The 27,596-nt window shown below is 46.2% G+C and overlaps 1 protein-coding gene across 9 annotated transcripts in view; it reads left to right on the forward strand.

Moving 5' to 3' along the window:
- Positions 1-27,596, forward strand: part of Hivep3 (human immunodeficiency virus type I enhancer binding protein 3) — a 404,287-nt gene that overhangs the window by 138,600 nt on the left and 238,091 nt on the right. For 3 of the 9 annotated variants that reach the window (XR_867814.2, XR_001784097.2, XR_003954884.1), the window contains one exon: positions 293-979. The exons of the other annotated variants lie outside the window; for them this stretch is intronic. The gene's annotated coding sequence lies outside the window, so the exon portion shown is untranslated. Of the gene's footprint in view, positions 1-292; positions 980-27,596 lie in introns of those variants that run through there. 9 annotated transcript variants of the gene reach the window in all.

Consider the following 27,596-nt stretch of genomic DNA (forward strand, 5'->3'; position numbering starts at 1 on the left):
AGGAGGCAGATGGGCAAAGCAGAAGGTGACACAGTCGTGGCCAGGGATCTGTGTGAACCAGCCCAGGCTGGCCTTCCTGAGTGTGCATGATTTCTGCCCCTTTCTGCATGCTGTCTCTGATGTTGTGAGTCCTTCCTCCTGACACTCCATCAACCCTTCTGGCCTTGTTTACCTTTTATATGCCTTCCTCCCTGCCTACCTCCCACTCATCCGTTTTCCATTCTGCACATCATGACATAATGGAAACAAGACAGTAAAGCTCCATTCTGATACATGTTCTCCCTGCTTGCAGGTACATCAGCACCCGGGCTGCCTACCCAAGACCCACCAAGTGGAGGATAGCACAGCAGAATCTCACTTTGCCAAACCTGGCACAAGAACCAGAGAAGCCGGATCTGCAGCATGTATCCCAAAGCTACCAGAAAAAGTCAGAGAGGATGGCATGTTGACTTGTGATCGGCTGTACCAGTAGTTATTGTGAGAAGAGACCTCCTCCCCATCAGATTCCCTCACCTCTGGACATTACTCTCCACCATAAGCCTGGGGTCCTGCTTCAGCTGTCAGCCTTCCACTCAACCTTCCCTGTGAGGAAACGCCCCCTTTCTCCTCCGTATTCTGGCATTCTGGATTTACTCGTTATGCCCAGCACCGGTCACCTTAAATAGAAGCACCCTGAGATATTCCTACTTCTCAGAAACTGCCAAATGAATGTCATGACGTGGTCAGAGAGCTTCTCCTTCTCCCTGCCTCCCTCATCCCAGTTGTGCCTTTGTCAGCGCCTGGTGTCTGGATCGCAGGAAGAGGGAGAAGATGCGGTTGGAGGCAGCAATACCTTGAAGACCACCAACACTCAGCTCATGTCCTGCCTTGTCTCCAACCCATGATTCAGTTCTGCCTCTTGTGTCTGTCCTATCCTGGACAGTTGTACATTACTTTTTTTCAATTAAACAGAATTTGGTTACTTTTTTATTATTGCCAAGCAATGCATTATTATTACCAAGATACCAAGAATGTAGATAAATAGAGGAAAAGAGAGCCCCCCCCACACACACATGGTACTTAACTGAATGATGAACCAACCACTGACTCATATGTCTTAACAGCATCCTGTAGTGTTATGTAAAGTATGTAAATGTATATATTTAAATGTAGTGGTAGCATAAGTCCCTGGGAAGTCTGCTCATGCCTTCCTCAGAGGCCTCCATCAGCCTTCGTAGGTGACTCTTCTTTCCTTGCCTTCCCTACAGCAGAGGTGATCCGTGAGGAGCCGTAAAGGGAAGAATAGGGAGCACTGTCTATTGGGTGGTGTCTGGGGATACCACACAGCTCTTCACTAGCTACTGAGAAAGTCATTAATTACTCTCCACTTAAGGAACAGCCACGGTTCCAGGGTGCCAGGCTACTGTCCAAGAAGATAAAAATAAATAGGTGTTCCACCTTCAGGAAGACCCAAAGAAGCAACAGCCACATTTTAGAATATTTGTGGCCTTGAGAAAAGGTTCATTTCACCAACCTGGTAGCATTTACCTGACAGAACAAATAAAGATAAAAAATGTAAGGTCATGGTAAGGCTCTGGGTAGAAAAATCTGGAACAGTCTGAAAGTCGCAGAAGGAGACTAGGAAAATCATGTGCTGCACTGACCACACACCCTTTAGATTGTGATCATTTCTGGCTGCCACCTTCTTAGAGGCATTGCCTATGTTCCCTTGTTTCACACGGCTGGCAGCCGCATGGTCTTCTAGAACTTCTGAAATCTGTTCCACACAACCCCCACGTGGGAGTGAGCATGCTAAAAGGTAAAGGCATTTATGGGCTGAGACGAAAGCACCATGTTTTATGTATGTGGGAAATTTGCATTAATTCATATCCTTCTGCCTGATGGGAAGTTTCTCAGCTGCCTCATTATAGAAGTAACAGTCGAATTTCAGAGCTAGAAAAGGATTGTTACCCCATCTCACCAGCCTACCTACATCCTAGGGACTGTCACCCTGAGGAACATTTGTAGTAGGATGCTATTGGGGATGAGGGCCAGTTTAATCTCACCTCTAATTTTACTTTCAACTTAACACACTGAATAGTTAATTACAGGCATGAAAATCAAAACTTAGTTCACATGTAGTTTAAAGACTGAAGTGTCTGTCCATCATTCCCTGGAGACAGATTTCCACTGGCATCCAAGTCTTACATATTGTGCTAGCTTTAGCCTAATATGTACTTGTTAATAGGAATGAATGACTGGGTACAGGTGGAAAAGAAGAGAAAGGACAGAAGTGTGTGTATGTGTATGTGTATGTGTGCATGCATGTGCATATGTGTGTATGTGTACATATGTGTGAATGTATGTGCATATGTGACTGTGCTTGTGTGTGCACACATGCATATGTGTGTGCATGGATATATGTTGGTACATGCATGTGTGTGCCTGTGAGTGTATGTGCATGTGTTTGTGAGAGTATGTGTGACTATACATGTCCATATGTGTATTCTAGAATGTGAGTATGTGACTATACATGTGCATGTTTGTGCCTGTGTGGGTGTGTGTGAGTGTGTGTGTAGGTGAATAGGTAGGTATTATTGAAAGAGTGGAGGGAAGGCCTATCTTTCATTCATTTACCCAACTGGTATTTATTGAGCATTTATGTATCAGGTACTAGCTAACACACCTGGGGAACACAGGAGTGAACCCAAACTCCATGTCTGTTCGAGGTTATCAGAAAACAGAAGGTGATAGATGATAAAATAAACAGTAAGTGAATGATAGAAAGTCTAAGCAGTAGGTGCTGCAGGGAAAAGCCAAGCATGGTACAAGAGGCAGGAGAATCGAGGCAGTTTCCCTCCATGTGGTTGGGAAAGGCCTCACTGAGGAGGCACAAGAGCATAGACTTGGAGGCAAGAGGCTGAGCCTGTGGCACCACAGGAAGGAGCAGTGCAAGGGCCTTGCTTTTTGAGGCCTGGAGGTCCCTGCATCCCTCTGCCCAGGCTGTTCTAGTGACTCCCCTCCATGGCTGGTCCTCCCAGGAGCCAAGGTCGTCCTATGGTGGGTCCACCTACAGTACTAGGATGGCCCATGCTGGCTGTTAGTTTTTCCTTTCTCTAAATTTCAATCCTGATGCTGTATCTTAGCCTCTCCAAAATGATTCTGCATTTTGGGTGGTAGTTTAGTCCAAACAATCAAAGAAAGAGGACCCTCTTTTCTGGGAGGCAGGCAAGCTTGAGACTTGTGGGTCCCAATGGGGAAGCCACCCCGTTACCTGCTTCCAAGTCTTATATATAGGATGCAACAGTCTCTCTGGTTCTCGGCTTCTCCATTTGAAGATTGGGAAATGCATATTGAGTTGGCATTAGGGCTGTCTCTAGCACTGTGGCCTTCAAGCCCTGTGAGCAGGAGCAGTTTGGGCAGGAAGTGGTACCAGCTATGTGATAGCACTGGGAGGGGTGGGGAGGACAGAGCTCTGCCTGCAGGGTACTCTGTGTGAGGCATGCCTGCTGCATGTGCCATGTCCCCTCCCATCAGGAAGGACTCAGCAATACCCTTACAGCAGAAGATCCCACCTCAAGCAAGTCCAAACACCTGCAAACAGAGGGGACATAGAGGCACACAGCTCATGGCTTTCCTCTTCTTGATGTCCTTGGGTGCTGGCCTACTCTGTGTTCTTGGGCTTGTGGCTCACTCTTCATCTGTGGATGAAGTGGCTGTGTTGGCTTTTCTCTCCTTTCTAGCCTTTTAAAATTTCTATTCATCTTTTTCTCCTTCCTGCTTGGATGTTGGGGTCTTCGGCTCCTGCTCTTGATCCCTGGGAGTGCAGAAGGGGTCGTGGGCAGCCTTTGCTAACATTTTTTGCTGGGAGAAATGCTGACCCATACAGAAGCCTTTTCCCATTTTCTTTCAGGGAGTAAGGGAGCTTGCTTGTTGCTAATCTGGCTCTCCATGGCTCTGTTCTCTTGACCTTCCATCTTTAAGCATCCTTAAGTGTTATTCACAGAGCAACAGAAGGGGCAGCTTCCAGAATTGGACCTGTCTATTATCACTGGGGTTTATGGGACCAGGACTGGGCTTCATGAGGTTTAAGAAGGAAATGCAAGCACCCTGCACTTGCCACAGACATTCTGGATGCTTCATTTATTGAAATCAATGTCTGATGAATGGTTTCACACACACACACACACACACACACACACACACACACACACACACACACACACACACACACAGGCTCTTTCATTCCCTCTTCCATTTCCTGTGATGCCCTTTGTCTACATCAACTGTTGTGGAGAGAGATTTTATCTGGAATATTCATGGCAAGTCTATCACTACTTATCACTTTAACAATGTGCTATGGAGTGGATCCATGCTGGAGAGGCACATATGCTGTAAAGTTCGGGGACTTGCTGTGGCTGTGCCACCCCTCTTAGAGTTTCACATGGAGGATGCTGACATGCTCAGGAGGGACGTGGAGACTGGCTCCTGCCTTCTGTCCCTACAGCAGCACTTTCCAGGGTGAATGCTTTTGAGTGCAAAGAAAAAAAAATCCTTTATTTGAAACAAAAGCACAGCCCTCCACTGAAGCCCCATTCTGGAAAGCTACAGAGACTGAGTCTGATCTCACTACGGATCTGTGCCAGGCACTTGGGTGTAGTGGCAGATGACAAGTCAGCTGGTCTTAGGGCCGTCCTGAAACTCTACCAAGGAACGAAGGGCTGATATTGCCACCCGACCAGAAAGCCTCAAAAGCAAATGAAAGGGCATCTGAATATGCCAGGATCGGGTCAGGGATCTTCTCTTCTCTTCGTTTGTCTTGGGCAGGAGGATGGACAAGGTTGGGCTCCTTCCACAATCTCAGTGAGTCTGAGGTTTGGGAGAGTGCTGGCCCTTGGGGCTTCCCTACCATGACTCCCTGAAGGGGGAGGGGCAGCATGACAGTGTTCTGCCCTCCCATAGCAATGGAGCAAGGAGACTTTAGGGGGCTGTAATGGCACAGCAGGGAATAATGGGTGAGCCAACCTACACTGTGGATACCTTGTGGGAATACAGATAGTTTTGCCTGGGTCCCCTTACCTGAGAGATGTAAGCAGGGAGGGTGGTTACAAGGTTGCCTCCATTATAACACATGTTGGTGGTAGTGTTTTGTGATACCCAGGATTGAAACCTGGGCCTCACTCATGCCAGGCATATGTTTTACCCCTGAGCCATGCTCCAAGTCTTCTCTTTATTTTCTTGATCTTGAAGTAGGCTTTCCCTAAAATTTCTCACATTGGCTTTGAACTCAGTTTGTGGCTCAAGCTGGCCTCGAACTTGCAACCCTCCTGTGTTAGCTTCTAGTGTGGCTGGGATTACAGGCCTGTACCACAAGGATTCTGACTTTTATGACGCTAGGCGTCTGGCTTTGCTTGGTATTACTTTAGAAATGACAACACAATTTCTTGTTAATTGAGTGTATACCAGGAACTTGGTTCAGTGTCGTTAGCAACTAACACAAGGACAGTAGGATGTATCAACTTCTCGGCCACTTTATACTGAACTCATTGGGTCCTAAATGAACATTCCCACCAGGCCCTTTGTTTTCCTGTGGGGGAATCAAGGCTCAGAATGGGTGACGTGTTCATGCAGCTTGTAAGGAATGTGAAGAAAGGCAACTCCAGTGAGCCTGCTTTCTCCTCGCTTTAGGAAGAGCAGCGCCTGTCTACTTTCCCTTTTCAAAATGACACGAGCCCCCAGGTAGTGTGGCTCACAATCGATAATCTAGCACTTGGGCAACTAATGAAAGAGGATGGCATGTTTAAGGCCAGTTTGGGCGACACAAAGAAACCCTGCCTCAAAACCCATCAAAATAAAGGGGGGTGAGATATTCTGATAAACTTTGTAGAATATAAACTCGGCCAGAGGTGAGGCAGTGACAGTGGGCGGGACGTGTGTGTTATTATTGCTGTGGCCAAGTATCTGACAGGAAACAACTTCAGGGAGAAAGGGTTTATTTGACTCCCAGTCTGAGAGGATACCGCCCATCAAGGCAGGGAAGGGTTGGCATGGGGAGGGTAAGACAACTGGTTACATTGCGTCTGCAGGAAGGAAGCAGAGGACAGACAGGAAGCAGAGCCTGACTATCAGACCCCAAGGCCCAACCCTAGTGGCTTACAACCATCTGTCAGTACCAGCAGCTGGGGACCAGGTATTCAGACACACAAATGTATGGGAGACATTTCATATTCAGACAGCAGCACAGGATGGTTCAGCTCTGTGTGAAGAGATCACCAAGCTGGGGAAGGCTGTTCAACCTGGGGCTTTGCCTGGTTTACATGTGGGAAACCCTGCCTGCTGCTTCCTTAAGAAACCATTCAATAAACCTTAGAATCCCCAGATTTTTGTTCTCTGTCTGAGGTTGTGGTGGGATCCTGGAGGAGTTGGGTAGGAAGGCGTTTGAGAGGGAGAATCCTGGGTGTGTTTTAGGAATAAGGCACCTCAAGAAGATTGTGCTACAGCCTTCATCCAAAGGCTGCTGTGCACAGGTATGCTGTGTGGGCACTGGAAGTGGTAGTTTGTAGGTGGCAACAAGGGCTGGTTCCACTGTCCAGCATAGATCCGGTCACATCTGTAAGCTGTGCCAACACTGCCACTAGTAAGTAGGTGGGCATTCCTCCCAGCATCCTGCCAGCCCTTGATCTAGCAACCTAATAAACTCAGCTCCTAGCCTCCACTGTGTCACACTGCCAGGGAAGCGTGGGGCTTGCCTCACTGGGAGCCGTTGACTCTGCCTCAGCAGGGAAAGGATAGAAAGTGTGAGGCTTCACAGGCTCTTTGGCTTGTCTGGCTCCTCCTTGGAGAGCACTGTCAGCTCAGCATGCCTGGTTCCCTCCAGGGTCAGCTGTTCCACCCCGTCACTGAGCAGTGCAGCCAGAGTCCCATTGGCTACTGTGGGTTCCACTGCCTGGAGGTTGATATCTGAAGCATATTCATATCCCAGGATGAGGATGACTTCAAGGGAAAGTTGTAGGGAAATGTCAGGATCCTAGGGCACAGCCCTGAAACTACTGCAACTAACTGTTAGAAGGAGAGGTCACTTGAAAGAACAGTTTATTTTATCATGTCGTCAGAAGCTAGGGATCTGAAATCGGGGCATGAGTGGGGCCACGATCCTTTCAAAGGCTCTAGAGAAGTTTCCTCCTAGGCCTCTTGGTAGCTTCTGGTGGCTGCTGTTCATCCTTCCTGGTCCTGAGCTTATAGACACATCACTGTCTCTTTGGTCACAGGTTTTCTTTGTATATGTATCTGTATGTGTGGCTTCTCCTTGATCACAAGGGCTTTGTCATATTGGACTGGGAATAACCCCTCTCCAGGGTCACCTTAACTTAATTATATCTGCGAAGCCCCTGTTTTCAAATAAGGTCACAGTCCGGGGTTCTGGGTGGGTGTGGTGCTAGGGCATCTTCCAATCTGGTCCAGGCTCACTGGAAACAAGTGTAAAAACCTGTGAACTGTGGCAGCTGATGCACAGATGAAAACAGAGGCCCCAGGCAGCTTGCCAAGGGCTTCACGCTGGACTTTCTGTGGTGATAGAAGCCTCCTGTACTGGTACCTCTGGGGATGTGGCCGCTGTGACTGAAACACCGGGGTTTACATCAAATTTAGATTAAGTTGATTTACAGTCATTCTACCCCTTTTACTGTAATGATCCTGCTGGGGGAGGGATATGAAGCAGATTTCCCACTGAGGGCTGAATGCTCCACAGCCTCATACTCTCTGCATTTTGAATGGCTGCGAGTCTCTGTAAGGAATTGCCACCTACTACAAAGAGAAAGCCTCTCTGATGAGGGAGGGTTCAGAGCTGCACTAACTTATGGGCATAAGGAGAAGTATTTAGGGTGTAGCTTAATATTGTGTCCATTTAGCTGAACAAAGGCAGTAAGTTGTCCACAGGAGCCCAATGACTTCCCAGCGTGGATTCTCGGCCCTATTCACAGCACCAAGCACGAATCCCATCTTATGGAGCAAGTCTTAAATCCAATCTGAAAGCAGTTGGTTGCTCCCCAAACACTCATGTCATCATCTCACCAGTGGGCTGCTTGTTACTGTAGCTCACAGGGCTCACAGCTAAATATGATTGTTGATTATCCACCCCTGCCCGCCACAGCACCTTCTGGCATGATCGAGTGGGGCAGGCATCCAAGACAGAAGCAGTTTGCTATAACTCAAGTATATGGTATACTAAATGGGCTCTGGGAGGAGTTGGAGAGGGAGTGGACGGTGGACTTGATCGATATATATTCATATATAAAATTCTGAGAGGGGGGAGAGACAGAGACAGACAGACAGACAGACAGAGAGCACCTAGGCTAGGCACTGGGCATTTATGAAGCTGAGCAAGGTAGATGGAACCCTTCATGGGATCTAGGAAACGAGTTAGCCATGTATTGCCCCGGGTTCTGCCCCAGGTGGTACCTGCTAAGTCAGGGCTGTGGATAGGTCACATCCACTCTGAGTGTTCACACGTCCAGCATGCTCACGCCCAGGCACTGGGTTCCTTAGTGCCAGCCTCTGGGATTTTCCTATGGGAAACTTACCCAGGAGTTGCCATGGGAGCACATAAGTGACCCACTGTCGTCTGCCGGGACAGAGGGTTCTTGATGGACATGATGCTTAAACTGAATGCAGTCTGTGCTGCGGAGTCCCATGTGTGCTGAGGACGGGTGTGTGTGGTGAGCACCTTCTAAGAACATTCCCATGTGCTTTGCTACACAGAACCAGTAATAAGAGGAGACTGTTCTGGATCGGGACCTTGAGAAAAAGAGGTCAAAGGTTTTGTCATGGGCTCCACTTTGCCCTCTGTGGACCCTGAAGCTCATGGTGAAGAAACCACAGGCTAACTGTGGCACCCCTGTGGACACCAAGAAATGGAGGTTCAGAGAGGTAGAAAAACTTGATGATGTCATGCAGCAAGTGATTAGATAAGATGTAGTTATAAGCAGATTGCTAAGGATCCATTCCTGGGTCCCCCAAAATCCTTCTTGAGAAAAGCTGGTTTCAGTTTTGCGTTAGCTGTAAGTTGCTGTGAGCAGACACTGTTCCCCCACTCCCTCCCCCCCCCCCCGGGGTTGGATGATGCTCCTGCTTCCAATTCCATCTGGGATGGTGTTTTGTTGGGTTGGCGTCTTTGTTTTACGGACTGGCTGAGACTTGTAGGTGGATCCTCAAAAGGCAACAGCCATTTATGTTCCATTTACATCATTTTGGCCAAATGTTCCACAGAAACAACTTAAAGGGAACAAAGATTTCTTTGGATTGGTTTTTTTTCATGGAGGAGGCCAGGTGGAATGGCTCCTTCTGTAAGTGATGGTGGAAGCCCGGAGAATGGGGGGGGGGCAATATAAGGGGTGCACCTGTAGCCTTCAAAGATGTACCCCTATTGATCTGCTTCCATACCTCCTACAGTAGTGACCCACCTCTTACAGTAGGCTCCCCAACCTTTAAGTGAGCACTAGAATCTGGGCACAGTACATCCAGGTCTGAGAGAGAGGGAGAGAGACACTGTCCTTTTCCTGCACCCACCAGGATGTAAACTCCCAAGCCGCACTGTAGATCACTGCAGCCCTGGCTCCAAGCACCCCGCAATGCAAGCTCTTCAATATTTTGGAATGACTAAATGGGAATCTGCACACACACCCACAGCAGGGAGCTGGGAGCTGAGTGTGAACCTGTGCTAGATGGACTTTTGTCAAACTGACACAAACAAGGGGCTCATGGGAAGAGGGAACCTCAACTGAGGAATTAGACTGGCCTGCCTGCATGTCTGTGGGGGCACTTTCTTGATTAATGACTGCTGTGGGAGGATCCAGCCCACTGTAGGTGGTGTCATCCCTGGGCAGGTGGTCCTGGGTTATAGAAAAGCGATATAGAAAAGGCAGATGGAGTTAGTCATGGAGAGCAAGCCAGTAAGCAGCAGGCCTTCGCTTCTTCACTTCACTTCTGCTTGTGTTCCTGCTCTGACATCCCCCCCCACACCCTCCCCCCACCCCCACCCCCACCCCAATGATGGACTGTGAGAAAGTGCATGAGCCAAATAACCCTTCCCTCTCCAAGTTGCTTTTAGGTCATGGTGCTTATCACAGGAACAGAAAGCAAATCCATACAGGTCCCCCTCCCATCCAGCTGTTTCTACCATTAGCCAGCTGGGTGATCCCGCTGAGCTCCTGTTTCCTAATCTGCAGAATGAGGTGGCTGAGTATAATGACCATTAGGAACTTGGACAGCTCCAGCATTCCGTAATTTCTCCTGTTACTCTATCTTGGCTTTCCAGAATATTTCACAATAGGTAACAGTGTGGGCTGACAGATGACATTTCATAGTTCAGTCGGAGTTTGAGAAACTTCTATGGAAAAACCATGAACTCCAGGGTCAACAAGACACCATAAAAGCTGTCAGGCCTCCTTCACACGTCCTGTCCTGTAAAGAGAGAAAGAATGTATGCTGGTAAAAGTCACCAGAGGCAAAGGGATCTTTGTCTTCATCCAGGGATCAATTGCTGTGTCCTCTGCTCTTAGAGAGGCATGCGGTCTCCGTGTTAATGCAGCTTCTCACGGCACAGGCGGCTCCTGGGGGTGGGGGCGGGGAGGCTGAAGCTGAGCTTTCAACTGGCCTCACTCCCACACTGGGTGCTGGGAGAAGAGGGGGGGTCTTTGAGTACACATACTTCCCCCATAGCCCTCACCAGGGCCCCAAGACAGTGCTGTCAGGACTCTCTTCCTGAGGAAGTTAAGAATGTCTTTGTCTTAATTTTGCTTGTCTCATCTAAAACTCTATTGGTCACAAAACTGTGGACATTTGCTGATTTCCAAAACATAGGCAGAAATGAATTAGGCAAATCTCACATGTTGGCGGTTGCAGGCCTTTAATGGGGGACATGGGGAGGCATAGTAGACAGAGACAATCAAGTATTTCCATGTAGAAATTCCAGTCAGTAAACTGCACCAAGTCCCTTCTGTGATTGGCACTCTTCAGGCTTCAAATCCAGGAGGTTAGTGGAAGTTCTGAACCTGAATGTGTCCACCCTTGCCTGATGGGCAGAGGCCATAGAGTTCACTATGCCCATTTGGCTAGCATGTAGGAGAAGGAAGAAGAAAAGGAGGAGAGAAATTGTCTCCAATTCTCCAATAATGACTGCGGCAGCAACAGTAATAATGTTATAATAATAGCTAATATTAATCGAGCCACTGTTCTAAAAACCATATGTGAATTAATTTGCCCAGGCTTCTTTGTTTCTCTACAAGATGGGTACTATCATTCTTTGTACTACTTTGAGAATGAAAGACGATGAGTTTTAATTACATTTTTTGTTTATAATTCTATACATGAGTACTGTATTTATGTCAATTTCAGTCCCTTCTCCCTCTCCAACTCCTCCTGTGCCTTCCTGATCCTTCTCAAATTCATACTTCTTCTTCAATTATTACTGCTAAATAAATATAAATATGTATTGCCCAGAGGTGGTGGTGCATGCCTTTTATCCCAGTACTCGGGAAGGAGTGGCAGGCAGATATCTGTGAGTTCAAAACCAGCCTGGTCTATAGAGTGAGTTCTAGGACAGCCAGGGCTACACAGAGAAACCCTGCCTTGGACAACCAAAAGATAAAAAATTAATACAAATATGTATATGTGCACACATATAAATATAAATACGGCCTGCTGAATCTATTGAGTGTTGATCACATGTATGTATGTTTATGGCTGGACAACTAGAGTTGAACAACTTATCAGGGGCTCTTCTCTGGGGAAGACTGAATCTCCTTTTCTTGTTAGCTGTTGATTGCCTATTGCTCTTTATCTAGGGGTCAGACTTTGTGAGATTCCACCCATCCATGTTGACATGTCAACTGGTACTGTCACTGTGCAGGTTTAGGTAACCACATTGTTGAGATAGTGTGGTACAGCTCCCTGTCTTCTATAGAATATACCACCTCACTATCTCACAGCAGACATCGGTCCTCTGGCTCTTATGGTGCCCCACACTATCCTCTTCTATGATTGTCTTAGCTAGGGTTTTACTGCTAAAATCAGACACTACGACCAAGGCAACTCTTATAAGAACAACATTCAGTTGGGACTGGCTTACAGATTCAGTGGTTCAGTCCAATATCATCAAGGCAGGAGCACAGCAGCATCCAGGCAGGAGTGCTGCAGGAGGAGTTGAGTTCTACATCTTCATCTGAAGGCTGCTAGGAGAAGACTGACCTCCTGGCAGCTAGGATGAGGGTCTTAAAGCCCACACCCACAGTGACACACTTCCTTCAACAAGGCCACACCTCCAAATAGTGCCATGCCCTGCCTGAGCCAAGCATATTTAAACTTGAAGTTCCTTGAGCTCTTCCTGTAGGGGTTTGTAAATTATCAGTAAATGGACAGTTGTTCTGTGCATATTGACTAGCTGTGGACTTCTGTGATGGTCTCTGTCTGCTACAAAATGAGGCTCTTTGATGAGGAATGAGGACTACCCATATCAGTAGGTCCAAACATATGAGCATAAGTATTTAGCATGCAGTCAACAATTATACTGGTTGGGAAACTAGTGGTAGTTTGGTTCTCTTCTAGGGTTCACAACTTCACCAGTTATGGATAGTTGACTTGGTTTACAATACTAGGCAGAGATTCCCTCATTTTGGGTGGGCCTTAAGTTCAATTAGATGGCTGTTGGGGATTAAATATTGGAGATATTTAAATGCTATTATTGAATCCTTAGTGACATCTTTGTATCTTTTTTTTTTAATAGAGAGAAAGGCATATTCTTTACCATGAACTGCTTTAGTAAGAACAATTTAATTTCTGAGGTATTATATACACTTATTAATTATGTAGATCTGAAACTAGATGTTGGTCTCTTCTACAGACCAACCCAGTATTCATCCCAAGATGTAAACAGATGCTCTGTGGGATGGAGGCAATGCACATGGCCTGATCCGCACCACCCTTCACTACTGCTTAGCCCACTTGCTTCTGCCAATAGCACCTTGGCATCTCTCTTGAGAACTCAGTTGGGCTGTGAAACAATGAGAACACCAACTAGTCTAGAATCAGCATCCAGTTGCAGGAACTGGGAGACTGGTCACCCTAAAGTGATGGGTCACACCTGGGGAAGAAGTGTCAGCATGCTGACAAAGAGGGTGAGAGGTGAAACAAAGACAAAAGGTAAAGTTGGTTTAAATGAGGAGAAGGAAGAGGAAGAGGGGAAAAGAACAAGAGGAGAAAACCCTATCAGGCCATTTTTAAGTTTTAGCTGCTATTGTTGAGTTTGTTCCTTAAAATGTTCCTGGCAACTGACTACTGGAAAGGATGGGCTTTATGTAGGAAGGCACTGCCCACCTTTGAAGGCTTGCCTCTTGTGTCTTATTGCTGGCAGAATTTCCTTATCTTTGTTGCCATTGGCCCCTTGAGCCCCAGGCAAGCCTGACTACCACTGTCCCTAAGGGCTTTTTCTACTGTGGTACAGTAGAGGCAGGGGAGAGCTTCAGCTAGAGAAGAGAACTCAAGCAAATACATGTGGAGTTCATGAGACCCGAGGAAGAGGTCATTCCCCTCTGAGCTTTCCGTTTTTCATCCATGACCTAGACATAATGCGTTCTCTGTTGAAGAGTGGACGAGTTAACATGGCCACTTGATTCTTAGAACATGGAGGGACTTGATCAGTATTGGCCCAGTCTGGCAAGGGCGTGGCAGAGCCTGGTCACTATTGGTCCTGTGTCAATGGCATGCTTAGTCACTATAGGTTCGTCCTAGTGAGTGTGTGGTGAGGCTCACTCATTATTGGTTCAATCTGCAAGACCATGGCAGAGCCTGTTAACTATTGGCTCAGTCTGGGATTGCTTGATGTGATTTTGAAGTCAATGACTACCCTTGTTTTTATTAAAGTGATAAAGCTGTGAACACACAGAAGGAAAGGTTATGTATTATGCCCCCACGTAGCAGTAGCCATTGTTAAAGCTAGCATACTTTCCTCTGTTTATACACACACTCTTATTTCTCTTTTGGTGGATTTTGAGCATTTTTCCCATGTAGTTACAACTTAAAAAAAAAAACACAGTTATTGGGAGCCATTACAATTGTCTGGTATTTAAACTACCATAATTTAGTTAATCATTCTCCTAACTAGTCATTTAAGGTATTTTCTTTTTGCTATCTTTAATGATCATTACAAGAAAAACAATGACCAATGTTGCAATAAACAGCATATTCTTGAGGCTTATTTCTGTATATTTCATTACAAAGATGCCACGGAGCACACTGCTGGGTCAGAGGCACTGTTAGGCTTCTGACATGTATTGCCACATTAAAAAAAGGTTGTATCAGTTTCCATCCCTGAACGGTGTTTTGAAAGATGAGTAACTTCCAAGGCTCCATTTCCTCCGTGAAATGCAGTGACCTTGACACCTTGGCACTGTTCCTTCAGTCCCGAGTGGGCTGTGTCCATGTGTGTGTCTGGTGCCTTTCTCCCTGTCTCCACTAAAGCCCAGCCCAAGTGTCTCAGGAGATGAACCACATTGCAATTGTGCAGCTCTTAAAGGCCCAGAGTGCTCAGGGCCCTACCAGGGTGAATAGACCCCTGAGCCATGCAGCTCTCAACCCAAGACCAATCAGGTTGAAGAATCTTCAATAAAGCAGGAGAATGCTCAGTGGAAACTAGAAACTGGGCAAAACACTCAAGAAGCACTTAGGACAAGATGATGCCCACCCTCAGTATTGGGGATTCTTGAAGAGGGAAAGAGCGACCATAAAGCTAAGAGACTTGGGGATGGATTCTGGATATTACCGTAGATACATTTCATACATCCCCCTTCATCTTTATCTCCTTACTTATAGGACCTGGCACTGCCTCAGTGTCTAAGCTAGGAAACTGGGCTGGTAGAAGTGTATCAAGGGGTGCCCCTGTGGCAGTGCTCCTGCCTCCTCTTTAGTCCTCAGCCCTTACTTCGGCTGTGACTTGGAGACAAAAGGTACCAGCCTCTGCGCCAAGACACAAATGCATGGATTTTTAAAATAATTTGGTTTCAGTGCTTTCTGTTACTACACAAGCTGGAGGGTGTCCCAGTGCCCCTCCTAGAGTGACCCAGGCTATACACCCCCAAGGAGGACAAAGGTGGTTGTCTCCCCTCTGGCCTACACACTCTGTGCTCATTGGACTTCTCAGAAAGGAAAGCGCATGCCCTGCAGAACCCCTGCTTTGCATGGTCCCACTGTGGATGTGCCATGCCTAAGGAGAGGGCAGCCAGAGGCAGGGGACAGACCAGGACCAGCTAGCTGCCTGAGCAGACACTGGGGACTCTGCTTGGTTTCCCAGACTGCACACTGTGAAATGTGAAGGAGGCCTGGAGCATGCTGGACAAGATGTGGGCTTTAGAGCAGGGTGCTCCAATCTGCCATTCCTAGTGTGACTGTGGTCACATTACTCACACTGCAATTTATTGCTTCTGTCATCTGTGGAACAACGTTGGCACCTGCATCTTAGAGTTCTAAAGAGATCGGAACAGATGTTTCCACAGATGTGTGAGTAGGCTCGTACAGCCATAAGAAAACACACGGGCCGGGCTGTTCACAGCAAAGCCTTGCTCCCCCACAGTGTTAGAGGCTGTAAGTCCTATTTTCTTCTGTTACAGTTTAACTATGGGATGTCCCCCATAGGCTCATATGTTTGAAAACTTGCTTCCCAGCTGGTGGGACTGCTTGGGGAAGCTGTGGAATCTTTAGGAGGCCTCCCTGGAGAAAGTGGGTCACTGGGTGCAGCTTTGAAGTTTTATAGCCTGGAGTGACTCCTGTTCACTCTCTGCTTCCTGAACACAGGTGCAATGTGACCATGCAACCTGCTGCTCCTGCTGCCCACCCTGTCCTGCCTGCTGCCATGTCTTCCCCACTGTAATACAGTATATCCTATAGCATCATAATCCAAAACAAAACCCTTTTATCTCTTCATTTGCCTATTTTAAATCAAGATATTTTATTATAGCAATGGAGAAGTGATCAAAATGCCTTCTGAAATCCAGGTGCCTGAATGGCTGGATTCTGGGGAGTACTCTTCTTCTTGACTTGTGAACGACTGCTTTCTTGCTGGATCCTCACATAGTCAGAAATGAGTGAGATAGTCCTTCCTCCTCCCCCTTTAAGGCCACAATCCTGTCAGATCGTACTCCACCCTTCTGCTGTCTGTGAGCCTTACTGTGAGTCTCCTAGAGACTCCCGATGCAGTCTGCAGTGGGAGGAGGGTCCTGGACATTCTTTAAACATTAACCTCAGCCTTGCAGGTCTAAAGCAGTGTAGAGCTATGACAGGCTGGTGCTTGGGCTGGTAGCTCTCATTCCTAGGAAGAGCAGTTGTGTGTGATGCCCAGTAGTTTGAGACACTTAAAACCCTACACTAATGTCAAATCGGGGACTCGGAGACTGTAATTATACAGGTAATAGAGAACGTAGAAAAGAATCCTCTGGAACTTCCCCTAGGGTTAATGAATTCTTTCTGTGTTCCACTACACAATGGGAAATAATCTCCAAGACCCAAGAGCGGGCCAGTGAACAGGAGACAAAGGACAGCAGCGACCCTCCAGCGTGGCTGTGGTCCCTCCAGTCTCTCTCTGCATACACTGCCTTTCTGTCCAGTGCTGTCAAACCATTGTGGCATTCTGTTCATAGGATGTGGGGGAAGGACCAGCTCTTATAGCTCCCACTTTTGTTTGCCCAGAACTCAACTGCAGTGTAAAGTCTCACAGAAGGGACTCTGGGCATCTGTCTTTGGGTGAGGGCGTCTGGGTCCTCCAACCTAAGCTACACCGTCCCTGCCATGCTGCACAAGGCAGAGATTGGCTGTCCTGAGCCCTACATTTTACTAACACACAGAATTGGGATGGATAAGGTGGTAGTCATTTTAAGGTATTCCATGCCAGAGTGGTGTTAGACAGTGACATACAAATGAAGGTGATCAACCTTACACATTCCACAGTCTGAAGGAATGTACTGTCTCCAAAGTTGCACAGAAGGTATATTTATGAGAAACAAGTCAACTAGATATTGAATAATCTGGAACCCTAATCTTGGGCTTCCTGGGATTCAAAACTGTAAGGAATGTATTTTTGTTGTTTATAAAATGTCCAGTCTTAGATATTTTGTTATAGCAGCACAAATGCACCAAGACAGAAATCTTAACCCCCCCCCAAAAAAATCTGATTCACTTTTCCTGCTTCCATGCCAAAAAAGTTAAACAAACATACACATATTAATAGTAAAGAGAAGCACAACACATGTGGGGAAACATTTACTCCAGTCTTCAGAGAACAGTTTTCTTAGCCAGCTTCTTGGGTAGCATCAAGGGAGTCACAAGAACATAGACTTCAGAAAACCAGAGGGAAAAATGAGGTAATGAAGAGAGGGTGAACAGGGAACGGGCCCAAGGCAAGAGATGGAAGTGGCTGGTATCACTGCAGAACCTGGAGACCCTGGAGACACCAAGGCAGACTGAGCAGAGAAAAATGGGTGGCCTGGTGGGAAGGCTTAGAGGAAATCACTGGCCACAGAAGTGCAAAGGGCAGAACAAGGCAAGCAAGAGTCACACCTACAGGGGAGGGTGTTCGGCACAGTGCCGTGGGCTGAAGTCATTCAGACAGGAAGCAGAAGGAGCAGAAGAGAAGAGATATGGAACACTTCACTGAAAAGGCTTGCCAGCAAGAAAGAGAACCTCGATTCCATTTAATAAGTATTGGTTCAGCCCAGATCTGGTACTCAGGTACCGTGCTGGGACTTGGGGTTCCACCAAACACAATTTGAAAATATGTCTGTCCTCAATAAAGTATCAATTACCAGGGGAAGGCTGATGTTGAACAGATAGTTACAGTAACTACCGAGCGTTGTCAGGATGAACAGGGTGTTCTGGGGGCCATGGTGCAGAGGGGCAGTGGTGGGCTAGCCAAGCCTCTGAGTCTAGCCACATTGTCTTTGATCTCTGTTACTATTCCTAGCCCTTTCTTTCTGCCTTTATAAAGCCACCATTTGAGGATATTTCAGATATTTCACTTGAATAAACCTGTACAATATGTGACTTAGGTCTGGTTTCTTTGACTTAGCATGATTCAGGGTTGTCTTATTGTCTCTCTCTTTTTTTAAAAAAAAGATTTATTTTTATTTTATGTGTATGGGTGTTTTACATGCATGTATATCTGTATATCACTTGTGTGCCTGATGCCTACAGAGGCTGGAAGAGGGCTCTAGATCCCCAGGAACAGAGTTACTGATGGTTGTGAGGGCTGGAAACTAAACCTGGATCCCCAGGAAGAACACAAGTGCTCTTAACCTCTGAGTCATCTCTCCATCCCCGTGGGTCACCTTATTCAGAGATTGGATTTACACATTTTTCCCTAAGCCCTGTATGAATTTTGTTCTTTTGTCTTTGCTTGCAATCTGTCCCTGTCTGTTCCTGGGATTAAACAAATTCTAATGACCTGTCTCTGCATTCAGTGTGTGTGTGTGTGTGTGTGTGTGTCTGTGTGTGTGTGTGTGTGTGTGTGTCTGTGTGTCTGTGTGTGTGTCTGTGTGTGTGTCTGTGTGTGTGTATGTGTGTGTGTATGTGTGTGTGTCTGTGTGTCTGTGTGTGTCTGTGTGTGTGTCTGTGTGTATGCGTCTGTGTGTACAATCCATTTTGTTCTCCTACAGTTCATGTGTCTTTGCTGATGTTCCCCTTCTTCTCATTATCGTCAGTTTCTTTTCCTTGAACCATATAATCAGTGAACATAGTTATAAGAACCACTCTTAAATTCTTGTCTCTTAACTCTGGTAGCTGGGTTATCTTTATGTTGGTCTCTGGTGTTTGTCTTTGTCCTGGTTTAAGATTTTCTTCATAAGTTGGCAAACGTGTCAAAAGTCATGGGTATTGGGAATGTTTTGCAGTAGAAACTCCATTTTTTTTTTTTACTGGTTTTTTTTACTGGTGGGACTTGGATGTAGGCAAGGCTTGCCCAGAGCTCACTACATACTGCTGGCTGGCCTCAAACACCTGGTAGCTCTGCTGCTCCAGCATCCCAAGTGTTGGAAGTACAGGGATAAGCTGCCACGGATTCTTTCATGTTCTTCCAACAGTGTTCTGAATTTGGTTGTGATTGCAAGAGGCAGTTCACTTCACTAGGTGCTGAAAACTCAGCCTCCTGGGAAGCAATTTGTATAATATCTGTTGATTTTTTTTTAAAGAAAACTTTTGGAACCTGATTTGCATATTCATAGTTCAAGGTTCAGAGATCTCAGGAGAGTTTTTACACAAAATTTAGGGTTGTGCCGCTGGACATCTTGGCTTCTGCAGTTTTGCCTCGTTTCTTGTCACTCCTGGAGGTTCAGCACCAATCCCTTGGGATGCCATCGCTTCCCTGAGAACCTTGAGACTCACACCATCAAGCACATGTTCTGAGTGTCAGCTCTCCAGAGTCCACCTTCTGCTGTCTCTACTGTCTCTGGACTCTTTTTTGTTATATTTTGTTTTAGGATTATATAGTAAGGGAGGGTCAACCTGATGGAAACTTACTGACCTTTGGGCCAGTGAGAGGGTTTAGTGGGTAAAAGCGCTGGCCTTACAAGCCTGATGTCCTGATCCCTGAATCCCACAGTGGAAGGAGAAAGCTGACTCCCAAAGGTTTACACACACACACACACACACACACACACACATACACACACATACACACACACAGACACACACCATGCACACACACACACACACACACACACACACATACACACACATACACACACACAGACACACACCACGCACACACACACACACACACACACATACACACACAAATGTTATTTAAAAATAAAAAGAGAATCTTACTCAGCTTTACCAGAAGTGAAGTAAGTACTTTTATATCTGGGTATAATTATTAATGTTAAAAATCAGCATCCAAATTAATTATCTGACAAGACTCAGAAAAGTTGAACCAAAGAAATTATCAAGTCAACAAAAGTGTAACCCAGGGAGAGAAAGATGCCATATATGGGAAGAAGCATTTGTAGAATATGTCTATATTGATAGTTCCCAAAGGAAAGATTTGAGGAGTTAGAAGAGGAACAATATCCAAATGAATAATGGCCAGTGCATTTTAGCCATTGAAGATATCTATAGAAGAATCACAATGACCTCACTCAAGATAAATGAAACAGTTTATTCTGAGCATATTGTAGTGATATTGTAGGATATTGAAAACAAAGAAAAATTCAAAATAACAGAAGAGGAACAGCTTGTTTATAAAGAAAAATGAATAGCTGTACAGGAATATCCATATTCACATATAATAGTAACTATCATCCCTATGGGATTCTGAGTTCCTGAGAAAAAGTCCATGTCAATGTAGAATATAATACCCAGCTAACCTACCATAGAAATAAAAGGATGAAATTAAACATATTTCAGAATAAACTTTAGGAAGAAGGAAATTAAAACCATAGAAGAAAAAGAAAATAACACCAGGGAAAGGAGTTGATGAGCACATGAGCACATAAATATATACTCACTTTTTAGAGCAATAAGAATCACAAAGTTGGGGGCAGGAAAGTCAGGTAGGACTAAAATATTGAACCATGCTAAGCTCATAGTAAAAAGAGTTTGGGGGGGGGCATTTAAACAGCTTAAGCTTTGTTGACACTTATCAGAGTTCATCTAACTTACACTTGGGGTACATTTGAGTTGTTTATGATCAAGCATAAAGAGAAACACTACAATGTACAGTTAAGACACAACTCTCCACATAGAATGCTGGATTGAAAGGTTCAATTTACAAGGAAATATCTGATGCTAATTTATATGACTATAAGGACCATGGGCCAGATTGAGATTGTCAAGGGGATCTGGTTATTTTGAAGAGAGGCTATGCTGGGCAAGAGTTTTGATGTCACTGAATCAGCCCTCTAAACAGAAGGGTGAAAGGGTAGTTGTGATGGCTTATTTCAACTGTCAACTTGATAGGATCCAGAACCACCAATTATGCCAATTGATGTGAAAAGACCTATTCCGTGGGCTTGGGTTCCAGACCACATGATGAGGAGTAACAGAGTTGGGCTCCAGCATTCATCACTCCCAGCTGCTTCTGGCTCCTGCCACCCCGACACCCCTGCTATTATGGACTGCAACTTCAAACCATGGGGAAGACAAAGCTTCTTTCCTTTAGTTGCTCTTTCAAGTATGTTGCCACAGCAACAAGACAGTAATTAATCTGTGGCTAATTTCTCGCTCACACTACATCGTGCACAGACTGAGCACAAGCAGAGCAACTCCAACTGAACTACCCAGAGAAGCTGGTCTTGGCTCTCATGTTCTGGAGACAGCTGCTGTGATGTTTGTCATAGCCCCGAGAAGCTAATATAGTCTTGTCAGGAAAGGCAAAGTAGAAGATCACATTTGGGAAATACCTACATTCCTGCCACAGCAAGGCAAGGACATGACTGCTTCCATGAACAAGATAGAGATAGTGTAGAAAGAGTCAGATGGAACCTAAGACAACCTAAGGCTTACAGCAGGGCCCACACAACAAACAGAGGTGGCCCACAGAGACTCTAGTGAAATAGGGACACTCCTCTCATGTAGCAAGTTTACTGTATCTTTCTATACATTGATATGGACAGATATGAAGATACCTATCCATGCGAGGGCTGGATATTAAATGCTTCTCACAGGCTCCTGGCTTGGATGCTTGGTCCCCAGCTGGTGTCACTATTTGGGGAGCTTCTAGAGACTTTATAAGGAAAGTAACTGAGCAGAAGGAAATAGGTCATTGAGACTGTGTCCTTGGGGACTGTCCTAGTTAGAGTTCTGTTGCTGTGATGAACACCATGACCATAAGCAACTTGGGGGGGGGGGAAGGGTTTGTTTTGCTTATGTTTCCCTTAAAACAGAATAGAAACTTTGGGGGGCAAAGGAGTATAAAAAAATTACTTAAAACATTTGAATTTGAATGCATGAGTATCTACTAATCAGAAACCACCATAAACATCACTGGTCTCAATAATGATAATATCATCAATAACATGGAAAATGTTAAAGTTTAATTTATTTTTATTTTTTATGCGTATGGGTGTTTTGTCACCATGTGAGGATGTGTACCACATGTGCACCTGGTACCTGCAGTGCCTAGAAACAGGTATTGGATCCCTGGGGACTGGAGTGATGGATGGTTGTGAGCTACCATGTAGGACCAAACCCAGGTCCTCTGCAAGAGCAACAAATGTTCTTAACTGCTGAGCCATCTCTCCAGCTCCTAAGTTAGAAAAAAAATTAAAAATCTCATAAATAATTAATGAACCAAACAAGAAAATTTAAAATTATACATATGAATTGAATGATAATGAAAATGGAGCATTTTGAAACTAGCTAAAAATGGTCCCAACAGTTCTGGGAGGGAAATTCAGAGCTATAAATGTTTGCGTGTGAAAAGAAGAGCGGGCTAAGAGAAAAGAGAGAACCAAAAAGGGTGAACACAAGGAGGTCAGATGGAGCTGCTCAGGACCAAACCACAAAATGGAGAATAGAGACAGAGAGAGAAGCAACTGAGTCAGAGGGAGTCCATTAGGGGGACCGATCAAGTTAGGGGCGGGCACAGAAAACACAGCTGTACTACTGAGAGCGAGGCTGCCCTGGGGTTGAGTGGTAAAGGCCGGCTGGAGCTGGGGGTGGACATGATGTGTTCTCCTGATTAGACGCTGAGCATTTCTGTTTGTAAGGAAGGGTTCAGCACGTACATGGGTACACGCTCACGCACACAGGAAAATCCGCCAAACATGCCAAGAATATGGGCTCTAATTCCAGTTGCCTCAATTTTAATGTCAGATATGAAACAAATTACTTGCTGAATGCCCACAGGCAGATTTCTGAGCGTCTCTTCCAGCTCAGCTCCTGCCTCTGTGAAGCAGAGATAAGCAGCTCCGGCCCCTCAGCCCAGGCTGCCTCCTTTGTCAGGCAGTTCTGAGACAGGGTTTTGCTGACTAACTCGTTTCATTTGGGTTGTTTTATTCAAGGCAGGGATGGACTGTGTGAACCAGGCTGCCCTTTAGCTCTCTACTCTCCTACTCTCCTGCTTTTTTTTTTTTTTTTTTTTTTTACGCTCTAGAGTTAAGCTTGTCCTAGAACCTGTTTCCCTCCCTTTTCTGTGTGGGTTACCTTGGGGGTCCCCAGTGAGTATGTAGAGGATTGTCAGGAAGATGTGGGCCGAGCTGTGATGTACAAGAGTGGGTGAGGGACAGGGACATTTACAAGCTCCTGGGTTTAGCTTGTGTGCTGGACAGGTTCCTGCCCTTGCAGTAAAACACTGTCACATGCCACCAGCTGTGTTTCTCTCCCTTGCTGTCACGTGTGGACCTCCTCCAGGCAATGGCAGATGTGCGGTAGCATATCTAACACATGGCGACAGCCTGGTCTTCATAACTGCACCATAACCTCAGCTCCCCTACCTCCAGCAGATAGGTCGCCTTTAATTCCAGAATTTGTGGAACAGTGTGAATTTCTTCACCATTGGTCTCCAAGAGAGCCCTGTGAATATTTCTGTGGGGTTTTCATCCAGCAGTGAGTTTTCTGGGTCATGGGGAAGGTCACTTAGTTCAATGCCCTGCCATGATGCTTTCCCTTGCCATTAGCGACCGGAGATTTCTGTTCACTAGTTAACCCACCTAACCCTCATTTACCACAGAACTTCAGTAGCATCTCATTGAGGCTATTTTGGTTACTTTCCTAATTCCTACTCCATCTGGGTTCTCCCCAATGCGCAGCTGTGGCTGTCCTTTGGATTTTCCCTCTGCACACAGCCCATTCCCACAGGTTACTGCTTTTCTGTCAAATATATTGTTGCTTTCTAACTTCTGTAGTCCAGGATTTGACCTGGGTAGTGCTCAGACGTCATGGGCAGTCTCCCCGGCTTTGTCACTCCCTAGAATTTCTGTATCATCCTTCATCAGACAGAAATGCTAGTCTAATGTCACTAAGCTCAGGAGGGGCAGAACCAGGTCAGGTCGCCATCCTCAGCCAAGGCCACATTTGGATACTTTGAAAGGAAGATGTGTCCCAGAAAGTACCGCATTTGACATCCCACTGGTACTGTAGAAGACATGTTGGTGCTTAAAGGGTGGGTTCAGGTTATTTCGAAGGACTTTTCCAGAACTCATTTCATTCCAACTACTTTAGTGTGGGGTCACCATTGCCATCCTGGCTGCAATTCCCAGTCACTAAGCAAATGTCTAAGTGGAGCATGGAGCTGTGCACAGTCCTGTCAGTGACCTGGGATCCCACTGACAACTCTAGCTGAATATGCAAAACCTCTTTGGTCTTCCCACCTCCCCTGCTTAGCCTCGACACCCAGCAGGCAGTGCCCTCATTTCTGCAGCATGCCACTTCTGAGCAGCCTCTCCTCGCAGCCTGACTTTTCTCTAAGCCACCCCCTTCCTGACCTAGCTGTATTATATGGCTATGCCTCATGGCTGAAGCTGTGCACAGAAGCTTGTGCATAGGCTCAGCTTTGCCGTCATCAGCAGTGCAAGAAACCCTTTACAGCTGGCAGTGGGTTTAACAGCAAGTGCTCAGTACCAACAGCCCTGTGCTTTGGGTTGTGATGGCTCCAGCCAGCCTTGGTGAATGGCCATCTCTGTCCTCTCTTTGCTCACGGATTAGGAGGGATTGACGCAGTGCCGTAAATGCTGCCAAGAAGGGTGCTTTCAGAGTGATTGGCTCAGCCTGAAAGGGTGGTGTCTTGACAAGGCTTCTTATAGTGTATGAGCTGGAAAGGGAGAGGGAGATCTCTCAGGGGACAGTGATGGTGGAAACAAAACCTGGCAAGATGAGTCCAGAAGGCACTGGGAGGAACACACATGCCTGTAAGCTGTCTTTCTCCCTGGCCTTCCGGGAGACCCACATGTGGTGAAAGAGCCTAGTTTAAATTGCTAATGCCATGGCGAGGGCTGGTGTTTGTGGTTATTTCACAAAGCCTTACTTTCTGGGTTTGGCTTGAAGTAGGCAAAACTCTTGAGCTGCTTGCTTTTTCCAGCTGGGGAGCTGTGTCTGCAGCTGCTGCGTGGATGCCGTCTAAGACTCTGCCCAGTGTTGGCACCAACGGTTCTCCTCATCACCTGCATGTATGTGTGCATGCAGCTGATCTCCCTGAGAGCATTGGGAGTCTCAAGTGTTGAAGGACTCTGCCTGACCTGTGATCAATGATGGTCTGCATCTTTCCCCTCCCTGGTCCTGGCCCTGCCTCTAAAGCCACCCTGACTCATTCCCTAGTTCTTAGAGAACCCACTCCAGAAACCCACAGGCTGACCACATCCTTAGTGTGGGGGTTTCAGTGGCTAAAACTAAAAGCCATTTTCGTTCTCAGCCTTGAATGTGTGATGTAAGTCCCTCCTGTTCCCTTCTAGGCCTGGTGCACATTCTGCCCCATCTAACTTCCTGTGCTCACCTTAGAAAACACTGAGTCTTCATAGTGCTGGCCATGCCCACACCCTTACCCACCAAGAGATGTACCCACACTTGTTTCTTCTGCCTGGAATGTTCTTTTATATGGCAGCTGGCAGGTACCAGGTATCAGCTCAGTTGTCACTCTTGCTACCCCTGCCCCCAAATCCTCCCTTATTGTCCCACATCGTTTCTTCTCTAGAACCATCTTAGCTATTTCTCTCTTCTGTTTATTGTCCATGTCCTCTGCTACAGCTAAATTTTGTCCTAGCAGAGAACTTTGTCCTACTCACTACCATGTCCCCAAACCCTAGAACAGTGTTCTGAATGCAGTAGGCAACAAATGTTTTTGAGAGAAAAAAAAAGCAAGAATGGATTTATGGAAAGCAATGCTTTTAAAAAGGAATATCTCTCCATTGAGAGTGGGAACTAACTTCTTTGCTCCCACAAATGTTCATGGGATGGAAATATTAATGCATAATAAAATTTTCCTATGACCCTTCAGTACAAATAGTGATACATGAATAATAATTATAAGATTAGCATGCTGTGAGAGGCATGGGGAACAGAAGCTAATACATTGCAGGGCAAGATTTCACTAGAAATAGAGTCTGGAAAACCAATTCACCCAGGTCCTGTAAGCTTCCCAGATGAATTCTGGTGGGAGGAGCTGGCCTTGGGAAAGCGAGAGCTGACACCAAGTTCTAGTTTTGGGTATCTCAGCTCAGCTGTGTGACTCCAGGCCCTCAACATTCTTGAGCTTGCCTTTCCTCATCTGTGAAATGGGAACACACTAACCACCATGGTGGTCCTGAATGTCCCTTGAGATGTTAGGTGTGATCTATGAGTTGAAGGTGGGCCAGGGGCAGGGATTATCCTCACATAACTGGGTTCTCTTGAAGTTCTGCATGTGAGCTTGATGGTGTGAGCTCCTGATGGCCTGGTGTGTGCTGAGTGCTGGCTAAGGGGTGCTCTCTCTTCTTGGCCTCTGTAGTTGGCTTTCCAAAGACTCACAGGCATGACATATTGAGGCTTGAATTTCATCCATGATCAAAAAAAGGAGCCAGTCTTCCTGGCTCTCATTATTTAGTGTCTTCTGGGGACTTCCCCCAGGCAGCAGAATTAGTGTGCAAGGTCAAGAACTCCAGAATGTCCAGAAATAAAATATTTTCCCCTGGGGAACACACTGGGTGTGGCATTGTTGGACAGACATTTTAGAGAACTCCAGACTTGGGTAGCTGTGGATAGCTGCAGGAGGTCACTGGAGCCCTAGGTGACAAAGCCCAGGCCACCAAGGTGGGGGAAACTATTGCCTTTACCGCATGACCCCACACTGGGTCTGTAGGCAGCACTATCACTTGCTCATGGGTCCTTAATGCAGGACCCCAAGCTGTTCATACAGACCTGGTGTTCAGACCTGGGGCTGGGGCCTGGAGTCCAGAAGGAAATGCTTCATGTTGTGGATTAGAGAGTGTGTCTGGGGCTCTCCACTTAATGCCATTTTAATGGTCTCTCATGCTCATCAGAGACCACTAACCCTGTGAGAGGAAGGCTTCTGCTTTGATTTTTTTTCTGTTTGTTTGTTTTGCTTTATTATAACTTGTTTTTTTTATTTTTATTAGGTATTTTCCTCATTTCCAATGCTATCCCAAAAATCCCCCATACCCTCCCCCCCACCACTCCCCTACCCACCCATTCCCAATTTTTGGCCCTGGTGTTCCCCTGTACTGGGGCATATAAAGTTTGCAAGTCCAATGGGCCTCTCTTTCTAGTGATGGCCAACTAGGCCATCTTTTGATGCATATGCAGCTAGAGACAAGAACTCAGGGGTACTGGTTAGTTCATAATGTTGTTCCACCTATAGGGTTGCAGATCCCTTTAGCTCCTTGGGTACTTTCTCTAGCTCCTCCATTGGGGGCCCTGTGATCCATCCAATAGCTGACTGTGAGCATCCACTTCTGTGTTTGCTAGGCCCCGGCATAGTCTCACAAGAGAGAGCTCTATCTGGGTCCTTTCAGCAAAATCTTGCTAGTGTGTGCAATGGTGTCAGCGTTTAGAAGCTGATTATGGGATGGGTCCCCGGATATGGCAGTCTCTAGATGGTCTATCCTTTCATCACAGCTCCAAACATTGTCTCTGTAACTCCTTCCATGTTTTGT

This window comes from Mus musculus, chromosome 4 (genome assembly GCF_000001635.26).
Source record: "Mus musculus strain C57BL/6J chromosome 4, GRCm38.p6 C57BL/6J".
Classification (NCBI taxonomy): Eukaryota; Metazoa; Chordata; class Mammalia; order Rodentia; family Muridae; genus Mus; species Mus musculus.